Source organism: Miscanthus floridulus, chromosome 15 (assembly GCF_019320115.1).
Source record: "Miscanthus floridulus cultivar M001 chromosome 15, ASM1932011v1, whole genome shotgun sequence".
Classification (NCBI taxonomy): Eukaryota; Viridiplantae; Streptophyta; class Magnoliopsida; order Poales; family Poaceae; genus Miscanthus; species Miscanthus floridulus.
Window position 1 is genome coordinate 4,039,262 of NC_089594.1, and position 11,658 is coordinate 4,050,919.

An 11,658-nucleotide genomic window follows, 5' to 3' on the forward strand; every position below is an offset into this window, starting at 1 on the left:
CCGGAGGTTTTCCCAAGAATAGATTGTGCTTGGTTTGAGCATGGACAACGCGTCGCCCTCAGCTGCAATGACAAATGACTTTGCCAGGACGGCATCGTCTCAGCCAGCGGAGGCTACTGCGGCCTCATAGCTCATGATGAACTGATGGAGATCTGACTTTCCATTGAACTTTGGTAGTGCGATTGGCTTGTATGCTGTTGGCCACGACGATTGTTGAATACCTTCGAAGAGTGGGGACTTGGGGTCGATAGGCCTCCGTATTGCCTGAGATGGCATTGTAGGCGGGCTAATCACTGGCGGAGGTCCCTGTGGTATGGTTGCAGTTGGTGCTATTGCGGAGGCTGGGATTGTGGAGGTTGACGCTGCTACTGCATGCTGCATACTCAGCATTTTAGCATGTAGGATTGCCAACTGCTGCCTGGTTTCTGCTGCTTGTGCTGATGCTTGGGTTGCTTGTTGATTGGCTGCGAATGCTGCTGCCATTCTGTCCCTCTCTTGTTGTGCTCTCTGCAATTGTGCTTGCAGCTGTTGCAGCTCTTGCTCAGGTGTTGCACCTTGGGGTGGTTGGGCCTCCAGATCATGAGCCTCCGAACCTTCGGGTTCCCGAGGTTGACCTTGGGTGTCTTCTCTGGTGTCATCCTCCGTTTGCAGGGCTACGTAGGTGCTACGCGCAGTGCGCCTGGGCCTCCCTCTCTGACCCGTGGTCGCTGCTGCTCTTGCGGTGGTTTTTCTTTTCCCTGCCATCGTTGGTTTTTCTTGGCCAAACCACGGTGGGCGCCAATGTTGAAACTTAGCGGTCTCAGTGGAGTGGTAGTAGGGCCTCCACCCGTAAGGCGCTGCTCCTGGGTGGAGGCTCGGGAAACAGGCACAACAAGTGGGAGAGTAGTGAGATGACATGTAGAAACTAGGGTTTCATTAACTCATTCACCAACTTCCCGGTACTGTTATAAGCATTTCCTATTTATAGGGCTCAACTACCGCTTTATAGAGTTTACAATAGTGCCCCTCAACTGCTACGGTACATTCTTGGAATATTCCACTACTAGCCTCTCGTCTCGGGGCTAATCTTGTTGCACCGTCCTCAGGTATTGGGCCTGCACGATCAGTCGGCCCATTAGACCCCAAGATTCGGCCTTGGGTCTTGAGCTCCCGTCGTTGGCCTCCGCCTCTGGGAGTGCTAAAGCTGCTGGCCTCCGACTGTTCAGGATCGCCGATCTCCTACTCGGGTCTTCGCCCCGAAAAGCGGAGACCATGCCGGCGCGCCCGCGCAGTCCACGAGCGCCCTCCTCCGGTTACCTGCACATACTTAGGCAATGTTGGCACTTAATTAGTCTTGTGGTGGGGCGGCCTCCGCCCTTTCCGTCCGGAGACACCTGTGAGTCACCCAGGCGGAGACCGCGCCAGGACTGCCTGCTGCGTCCTGCAAGCAAAGTCTAAAAAACATTCACTTCTCTCGGGTTTGGAGGCGTGAGTGCTGGGCCCCGTTTGGTAATCGGTCGGAGATGTCCTTGTAAACTGCTGACTGCGTAGGTCTCCGCCACTCACGGTGGCCATGTTACAACAACATGATCATCAAGGGCATGAGTGTTCATCAAGGACACGAGTGTTGTGGTAGCATACTAGCTTGGCACGTGCTCAATAGGCATATCTTACTTCTCAAATTAAAGCTTTGGTTGTAGCGGTGTTGTAACAATAATTGGCACAGACGGTTACGGTGTTCTTACCCTGGTTAGACGTACTTATTGGGTCACGATCTAGTCTTAGAATACATTTTGGGTCACGGTCTAGTCTTAGAATTGATAGTTATTATTAGAATGCTAGGCTCTCGTATCTTAATTCTGTTTAGACCGTGTGCTTTCCTACGGAGGTCAAAAAATTCATGATTATTATATCAACTTAATAAAGTCGTTTCTTTATAATAAAAGTTGTTTCATGATTATTATATCAACTTAATAAAGTTGTTTCTTTATAAGAATGTTCATGTCTTCTGCCTGCCACTACCAGCCATGACCGCGACCTCACAATAGTGTTTTCAATAAGCTAGTCTTTAATTTCTGCAGCGATTTATTTGGGTGGCGACCGTTGTCGACTTGCCGTCGGAGAGGGAAAGGAGAGAGAGGTGGTGGGTGTGGGTGATACGAAATGATACGGGAAGGGGGCCAGGGTTTTGGGACTTAATGGGGTGGGTACCAGGCACGGCCGTGGCTAATACAGTAGATATACACTAATAATCGCTACTTGCTACCATGACAACGAAATTCATGAATGTAGTACAGCAGCAGGACATGCGCATGGTGTGGTGCATGCGGCAACAAGTGCTGTCCAACGCTGCATTCAACACGCAGGTATTACTCCAGGTGCGCACTACTGCATGCCACTCTTTGCTTTTTTTTTTTTTTTTTTTTTTTTACAACAACCACTCTTTGCTGTTGAGGTGACTGTGGAACTGGCCGACGATCTTGACTTGAGAGACTCGCCACACCACTCTTTTGCTACTATGATCTATAGTTCATATGTCTATATCGTATCATCCTGATTAGTAAGTGAACGTGACCTATAGTCTATAGATGAAAGTTTAAATATTTAACACTAGAATTGGGTTGTAGTGTAAAACTACAATTTATCAGTGAACGAAAAATTGATAGCATGGAACACGACACAATAGAAAACAAAATGGAGATTTCAATGTATTATTGGTCATTTTCATTCTGTAGTTCTAGTTGAAGTCTTTAACATAAACAACCCGTGAGTTCAATTTATTCAATGAGAAATGGAACACAGGGCTGCTCTTCATTACTTGTTTTGCTGTGCACCATGTGCCAGACCGAGCAACCAGCACTGTAGGACCCACTCGCTTACGACGTCGTTGGGAATCGGTGCTGCTCGCGTCTAGGTCTAGCCTCCAGGCACCGTGTCCATTTTTTTTTTTACATCACCGTGTCGAGGTTGGGCCACTAAGCCCCACCAAGCCCCGGCTAGGAATTGGTTGGCCAAGTGGTATTTCCCACAACTATGTGCACCAACTCAAGTTATCAGACAGCTCTGGCTTCATCAAGATTCGTGCAGGTCAAACGACGCTCTCGCATCCGTGAGCACGAGATTGAATTTGTTTTCTCACGATAAGTAATCGTCTCCGCTCCCTTCTCTCAGTTCTCTCCGTTCTCTACCTTTCCCTCTCAGTTCTGCTTTATCTGTTTCCCATTCTTCTTCCTCTGCTCTCTCTTCTGTCTCTCCCGTAGCTCTCTCTCTCTCGCACTCTTGCTCTCCGTTTCTCTCCCCATCTCTTTGTTTTTCTAGCCACTTGTCAGTCCACTGGTTCATCCAACGCACCATTAGCTTGTTCATCGAAACCACCGCAAACCTCCAGTCGATGATGCGCTTTATTTTCCACATCGCTCATCAACGCCAGATCCTCTTTCTTCAGTGTTTAACTGGTTGAGAGGATCTATCTGCAGGTCTACTAGACATAATTTTAGCTTTTTTGTCAAAGATTTTAGATTCGTTTTGTACTCTATCGCTGTTCTTCAATGAAGTATATTTTGCTCTCTCGGGTGTTGCCTTTTACTCATTTTTTAACCGGGACAAGTCCTTGCATTTGTCGAGTTCCTGATTTCGTTGACCAAAACTTTTTTTTTGTCTAAATTTCAGATCCGCTCGACCTCCGCTCCCTCTTCCGCCGCCCACTTCTCCGCCCATTTGCCGCGCTCGGACCTACGACGCCGGCAACATGCTTGTGCCGCTCAATCTTTGCAACTTGCATCTTTTCCTCTCTCCGATTCCACCCTCTCGGCTTCTCTTCTCACCATGATTTAATTTCTCTTTCTCCATTCACGACCTATGAAGATTCGATCCCCTGCTGCCGCTTCCCCTCATCTCCATGATTCTCACTCTCTATACATCCACGAGCTAACACTGCTCTGCTCCCTATGTTTTTGGTTGTTCTTCTTGAATCCGACAGATATGTAAACTCGATGGTTCTCTGATTTTTTGCTCCATTCTTTCTCTATCTATTCTCTCTCTTTCTCCATCCACGAGCTCTGAAAGATTAGGTCAAGTACACACTGCTGCCGTTTCCTTGTCTCCCCTCGATTTGATCCTCTCGATCCTCATCTCCAGATGATTTTAGCTTTTATTTGTCAAAGATTTTAGATTCGTTCTGTACTCTATCGCTGTTCTTCACTGCAATATATTTTGCTCTGTCGGATCTTACCTATTTCTTTCTTTTACGGTGACAGATCCTTGCATTTTTTGCTTTTATTTGCCAAAAAATTCAGTTCCGTTGTGTACGATATGGTTGTTCCTCAGTGCGTTTTGGTTTGGTCCATCAGATTAAACGGTTTCTTTCTTTTAAGGAGACAGATCCGTGCTTTCATCCAATTGCTCATTTTGTTCACCTAGTATTTTTTTGGTGTCTTTAAATATATATTTGTTGATATTTTAGCTTTTACTTGTCAAAAATTTCAGATTTGCTCTGTACTATATCGCTGTTCTTCACTGCGTTTAATTTTGCTCCCTCAGATTTTAACTGTTTCTTTCTTTTAGGGTGACAGATCCTTCTTTTATCCAATTGCTCAATTCGACCAGTTTGATTTCTAGCACTACACAAGATTAGATCAGTTCTCTCCTTTGTTCAATTCGACTAGTTTGATTTTTAGTTTGTCGTCTAGGAGTACTCAACTTTGGTATCCATATTTAACTAGCGGTTAGCAGCTACACTTCTAATTATTCATTCCTATTAATTTCTTCGGCGCTTCGTAATTTTAAATTTTACCTACAGCATAGTTATTTCTGGTGTGCTCATATATCTAGATTTTAATTTTAAATTTTACCTACAGCATAGTTTGTGACCTTGTACTTGTAGTCATTCTTATGAAGAGTAGCTGGTAGTTTGCACCTCATTGTGGATTGCTTGTATATTTTGATTCTTGCATCTGTGGCACATGAGTACATAGGTTAAACATACATGTACTGTTGTACACATAACAAAGATTTGAAACATAGAAGAATTTATATTTACAGTGGTAAAAGAATTTATCACACAACATTTTATTTGTTAAAGTGCACTCAGGAATTTCTCCTTTTTTGCAAACAACATTTTAGTATGGTCGAGGGGAGGCAAGGTCTGAGATACAATTTTTTTCAAGAAGTATATTGATCTATAATAGTTCTTGTAATTTTCACTTTTTTCCTAAAGAAAATCTGTCAGTATTATACTTTACTTTTTTTTTACCGTGAGATCTCTAACCACTTCAATTTGCTCCCATTTATGTACACATTGTGAAATACTTAAAATAGACCTGTAAGCTGTTTGATATGCTCGTCCATAGATCTGTAAGCTGTTTCTTCAACAAGGGTCAAACCACTAGATTCCTCACCTTTGTTTTGAATTTCAGTCCTAAATTTATCAACTACTGTTTGTCCCTTTTGATTTTCACGCTTTTGGTCTGTGCCTTTGTTTTCCGTCTGAGCTATCCTTTTCCTTTTACAGCAATGACAAGAGGTTTTGTAGATGACATTATATTTAGCTCAGTTTGGATTTTCCCCTATCGTGTAGGCATTACATTTTGGATCTTATATTATGTGAGACCCATGAGATTCTGACTGTATTGGACAAGAGCATGGCATCTGCATATTTAGCACTGAGCATTTAGCCTCATTTGTTGAGGTCAGCTTATCACATATTTACTGCAAAATTTATAAGCAATAAAATTAAGTGTATTCTACTAGTGCAATTTTCATTAGTGTTGGTTAAGAGTATAAAAAAATGTGGAAAGCATGTGGAAAGACCACAGATTAATGAGTGCTTTGTGTGTATTAGGAGCTGGGCTAAGTGCGTTCAGTATTTAAGAGTGCTATGTTAATTTCTCTTTTACACAATATTTTCCTCTTGCTCAACTTTCATGCTATCAATTCTCGGCATTTTTTAAAACTCTTCATATGTACCCATCTAACATCTGAAAGTATGATGTATTCTTTAATCAAATAAATCAGTTTTTCATTCCAAAAGGTAGTTGATACTGTATTTAAGAACACTTGAGTACCGGCCAAACACTTTTACGCACCACTACTTTGAATCAATCCTTTTGGACAATTTTATCTAATTCTGCATATTGTTATCAATTATAATTATGTTTATCATATTACCCTTACCCGCCTTGTTTTTCCTGGTTATATTAATTTAATTTCTCAAGTTACTAAAGCTCATGTATTCTCTATGCTCGTATATGTTTACCTTAATTTATTTGATTCTGTTATTTTAATAAATGCCTAGCACTGTGTTGCTGAGTATTTATTTACTTTCAATAAAAAATCTTTTGTACCAAATAAGAACAGATTCAGGTGGTGGTACAATTGTATCATGTTTTAGTGATATACTTCTTCTACACTATTGACCTATTACTTGTATTTATGTACTTGTTCAATGGATGTACCTCTCCCTGACAATTCTTTGACTACACCATGAACATCAACTAGCAGATTTGGTACAAATTGTTATCATGTTTTAGTAATATACCTCTTCTCGACTAATAGCCTATTACTTGTATTTATGTACTTGTTCAATGGATGTACCTCTTCTCAACAATTCTCTGACTACACCGTGAGCATCAACTAGGAGCTTTGGTACAATTGTTATCATGTTTTAGTAATGCACCTCTTCTAGACTATTTGCCTATTACTTGTATTTATGTGCTCAATGGATGTAACTCTTCTCAACAATTCTTTGACTACACCATGAGCATCAACTAGCAGCTTTCCAAATAAGTCTCTTTTAGTTTGGTGGATTTATTAATATATTCTTTGCTGATGAATTTATTTGCTCTATCAAATGTAATGTACCCCCTTTAAAATCATTAAGTCAAACTGGTACTAGTGTACTACTATTTAGCCCCAATGCCATTTGTTTAGCACAGGTGCCAAGAACTAAGGGAAATAAAAGACTAAAATGGTCTTATTCAGCTTCCATGCTTTTTTATTATTTTAGAAATATTCACCAGGCAGATTGCATATTTTTCGTGGGTGGTAGGATTTTTTAAAACAATATAATCCGGCCGACATAGGTGTTGAAATGTTGGCTCAGCATATTTTCTGACAGCCAGCTAAAGAAAAATACTAGAGTGATTTGCCACCATAATGTATCTCGAGTTTGAATTTAAATTTTGCTATTTTTTTAGCAGAGCTTGTGAAAACAGTCATGGGTATGTTGCTTCAGTAGTATTGGTTGTACATGGAGTGAGGACTATTTCCACAATAGGTCACTGTTTTTTTTGTTAGGACAGCCTTACTTTAGGGTCCTATTAGGCTTCCATGTGGTATCAGGTTCGTTTGACTATCAAACACTGCCTTGTGGGTCGCCCTCTAATTCTCTATTCCTTTCATAGTTAGAAATTGGTTGCTTTCCTTAACGAGCATGAGCCAATGTGTTTTGGAGACATTGTAGCTCTACAGGCCTCTCATACAATCATGTCATCTTGCACGCACTAACAAATTAACAAGAAAATGGAAACATGTAAAGTTTTTGTATATATAAGAAAATCATATAGCAGTTTGTCCTTGCAGAATTGTATATATAATAAATTGGACACTTGCCTATTTGATCGATTTTAGGCTTACTCGATATGCTATTCAGCCATATAGGCCATTTAATGTTTATCTCTTTTTTCTATTTTCTTAGATTTGTGTGACATCATAAGGATTCGTGTGGATGTCTTTTATGATCATCCAGATAAAGAGGGAAATAAAGATACTTCAGAACTTATATGGATGGCCTAATATTGTTTAACTACTTGATGGTGTCAGAGAATATGAATCAAAGACGCCTACTATGGTCTTTCAATATGTCAACAACACGACTTCAAAGTGCTATACCCTGTGTTATCTAGTTATGATTTCAGATATTATATTTTTGAATTATTAAATGCAAGAATCTAAACCTTAAAAAGTGCCCATATCTGTTGCTTCTGTTGTCTTCTTCATGGTTCAGCTATTTCATTTTTACTTCTTTTTCATGATATATATACCTGTTTGATTATGGGAACCTTTGCAAACAATGTAAAATTAAATGTCCATTTTTTATTGCACGTCACTGACCTTAGAGCCTTAGAAGTTTTAAGAGTTGGAATAGTTTGATAAGTGTTCTCTGATTCATCTTATTTTAGCAAATACAATTTATGAATATGAGACATACCATAAAATAGGAAAACCTCATAATTGAACTGCAGAAAAATAGGACAGATGACCTACAATACGTTCCCATTTATGTACACATTGTTGCAATATCTCCTATGTACTACCTTTGTTTTCATTGCCATTATTGCATCATCCCCTTGTGCTGCTTTTGAGTTCATTGTGATTGGCTAATCACATCTTGTATATGTGGTGCAACACAGTTGAATATACCCCTAAAGATCCTAAACTGAACCTTAGCCATTTTAGCTGTACAATATCCTCTGATCCTGTACTCCTGCATTTCCTAAAGAAATGGTTGTTTGGAAGCAGTTAATATCGTATTTGTTTGTATGATACACGCAATACGTGGTACTATTCTGCAGGTTCTTGGCAGAGGAGATTTCTGTATCTACCCAATTTTGGACTCAAAATGCTATGGCGCAACAGGAGTGTTAGCTGGAATATGCTAAGGAACTTGCTTACATTGTCGTTGCCTGTAGAATTTAATTGTGTTTTTTGAGAAGGCTTTTCTCAATTGTTTCTGAAATTTGCAGGCACTATAGTTGATAAGATTATCTGCCACCCAATAGAAATTGATTTCTTTCTGTGCAGCCATGCTGGGATTAAGGTATGTGCATAGCACGTCGCGACTAATTTAGACATTTTTTTCCAATTTCATCTGAAGATTAGCTGCTTGTGAAATTGCAGGTAACAAGCTGGCCTACTCTTTACCGTGTGCTGCCAGATGACAAGTTTACTGCAGATGCTTTGCAATCTCTCACATTAACTTATGCTACCTATAAGCATGCCTTTCTCTGCCATCTTGTTTCTTGCTCCACTCATTTGTCTAGCAGGTCAATCTTTTATTTTTCTTCCAGGATTCAAGCTGCACTTGCTCGGTGCCAATTGGCATGTCCTCTAATGTCATTGAGAACTCAGTGTTTATGTAATTTCCAGTGCAAAACTTTGCTATGGGTTTTTGTATTTCATAAAACTGGAGAAGTGCAGAGTTCTGTTCAATATCCATACATAAATTCATTTATGAATGGGGAAAGGAAAATGGCTTGGAAAATAACTCCTTTTAAACTGATAGCTACGCCCACACCACCTTCTGCGTCAGCCAATGGCAAGTGCCAGCTCCTGCGGGTCATCAATCAAGGCAGTTGCTGCTCATCCGAATGGCCATGATGTCTAGAAACAGGGCTGACCTACATGTTATTTTCGAGAAAAAGGCTGACCTAAATGTGTACTGAGTAGTAAGCAAGTTTTTATTTTCAGATTTGGAGACTTTTTTGTTTTACTCATTCCAACTTGGAGTACATGCAGAAAGAGCAATGTTTGTAGTAATTTTCTTGATACCTATGTACTATTCTCTGGACCAAAAAAGAGCAGTCTGCCGAACAATAGTTCACTGCCTTCAATTAAATCAACTACTTTCTAGTTGATACATGCATTCAAAAAATATTTCCTTTAGCAGATTCTCTCAAGTAACAAAGAAGCTATCTTAGAGAAATGTTCATATATGTTTATCTTAATTTAGTTGATGCCGTTATTTTAAAGCTCATGTATTCTCTAAAAAATGATCATATATGTTTTTTTATGTTGTTGTTTTAATAAATGCCTAGCACTATGATGCTGAGTATTTATGTACTTTCAATAAAAAAATCTTTTGTACCAAATAAGAACAGATTTAGATGGCGGTATAATTGTTATCATGTTTTAGTAATGTAACTCTTCTCGATTATTGGCCTATTACTTGTATTTATGTACTTGTTCAATGGATGTACCTCTTCTCGACAATTCTTTGACTACACCATGAACATCAACTACTAGCTTTGGTACAATTGTTATCATATTTTAGTGATATACCTCTTCCCCACTATTGCCTATTACTTGTATATGTACTTGTTCATTGGATTTACCTCTTCTCAGCAATTCTTTGACTACACCATGAACATCAACTAGCAGCTTTGGTACAATTGTTATCGAACTTTAGTAATAATACATGACTTTATAGCATTCAAATTTTGTTCCAAAATACATGACACTCTCATTTCCTTGCTACAACGCATGTACTTAAGCTAAACAAAGGTACAGGAATGGTAACCATTGAAACTCCCTCCAAACCAAAATACTTAGACCTTATAGGATTCAACTTTTATCTCAAAAATACTTGACACTCTCATTTTCCAATGCACACAGCTGTGGAACCGATGCAGCTGAACAATAAATATAACTGCTACTGTATGCAAGTACTTGAGCTAAACAAAGGTACAAGGACGGTAACCATTGGTACTCCCTCCGAACCAAAATACTTGACATTATAGCATTTAAATTTTGTTCCAAAATGCTTGACACTCTCATTTCCCTGCTACTAGTAACGCATGTACTTGAGCTAAACAAAGGTACATGAGCGGTAACCATTGGAACTCCCTCCGAACCGAAATACTTAACCTTATGGGATTCAAATTTTGTCCAAAGATACTTGACACTCATTTTCCAATGCACACAGCTGTGAACCCAATGCAGACGAACAATAAATATAACTGCTACTAGTACACATGTACTTGAGCTAAACAAAGGTACACGAACGGTAACCATTGGTACTCCCTCAGAAGCAAAATACTTGACCTTATATGATTCAAGTTTTGTTGTCCAAAATACTAGACACTCTCATTTTCCAATGAACATTTCTCTTATCCCAATACATCTTTTCGTTTTTCCAATACATCTCTATCTCTATTTCTCTCTATCTCTCTCCTTTTTTTGAGCACACTACCTTCTCAATTCTCTTTAATTCTCGTGTCCAAAACTAAAACGTCATCTATTATAGAACGGAGGGAGTACAAGACATGATGCGTCGCCATACAATCAAAACATGCTCCGTTATTTTCTTACTCAAAACAAACACTTACTCCCTTCAAATATAAGTGCACATCTCGTATTCGAGAAATCAAGCATTCACAAGTTTGACTAGATTTAAAAAAAAATATATTAACATTGTTATTTTTAAATACATTTACTATAAAAAAAATATAATGTGATTCATGTAATGGTTTTCATTTGGGATCATAAACATTAATAGTTTTTTTGTTTACACTCACCCCAGTAACCAGTATCGTGTCACTGACAATTGTTTGAACCTAGCCACCTTAATGACATGAAGCGGCTCTCCATCCAAACCAACAAGAATAGATTGTTGACCCACAGCTACCACCTAGAGGTAGTTGATTAATGCAGCGGCGCTTTGCTTGCTTTTCTGAATTGACTTCCAAACTACTAATGACCCCCCCCCCCCCCCCCCCTCATCCCCTAAAAAAACTATTAATGAAAAAAATAATTCAATAGAATTGAAGTGAAAGAAATTAGTAGCGGCGCTTTGCTTGCTTGAAAACGTAGCAGATGGAAGTAGCAGATTTTTTAGTAGAGGTAGCCCTCTTTCTTGATACATATGTACTATCCTCTAGACCAAAAAAGAGCAGTCTGCGGAAC

General features: G+C 39.5%; 1 long non-coding RNA gene across 1 annotated transcript; it reads left to right on the forward strand.

Annotated features, from left to right (window-relative positions):
- Positions 1-3,207: 3,207 nt before the first annotated feature.
- LOC136509087 (uncharacterized) lies at positions 3,208-9,635 on the forward strand. The gene is made up of 3 exons (XR_010772220.1): positions 3,208-3,455; positions 3,649-8,794; positions 8,875-9,635. It is a non-coding gene; the product is annotated as an uncharacterized lncRNA (long non-coding RNA).
- The last annotated feature ends 2,023 nt before the right edge of the window (positions 9,636-11,658 follow it).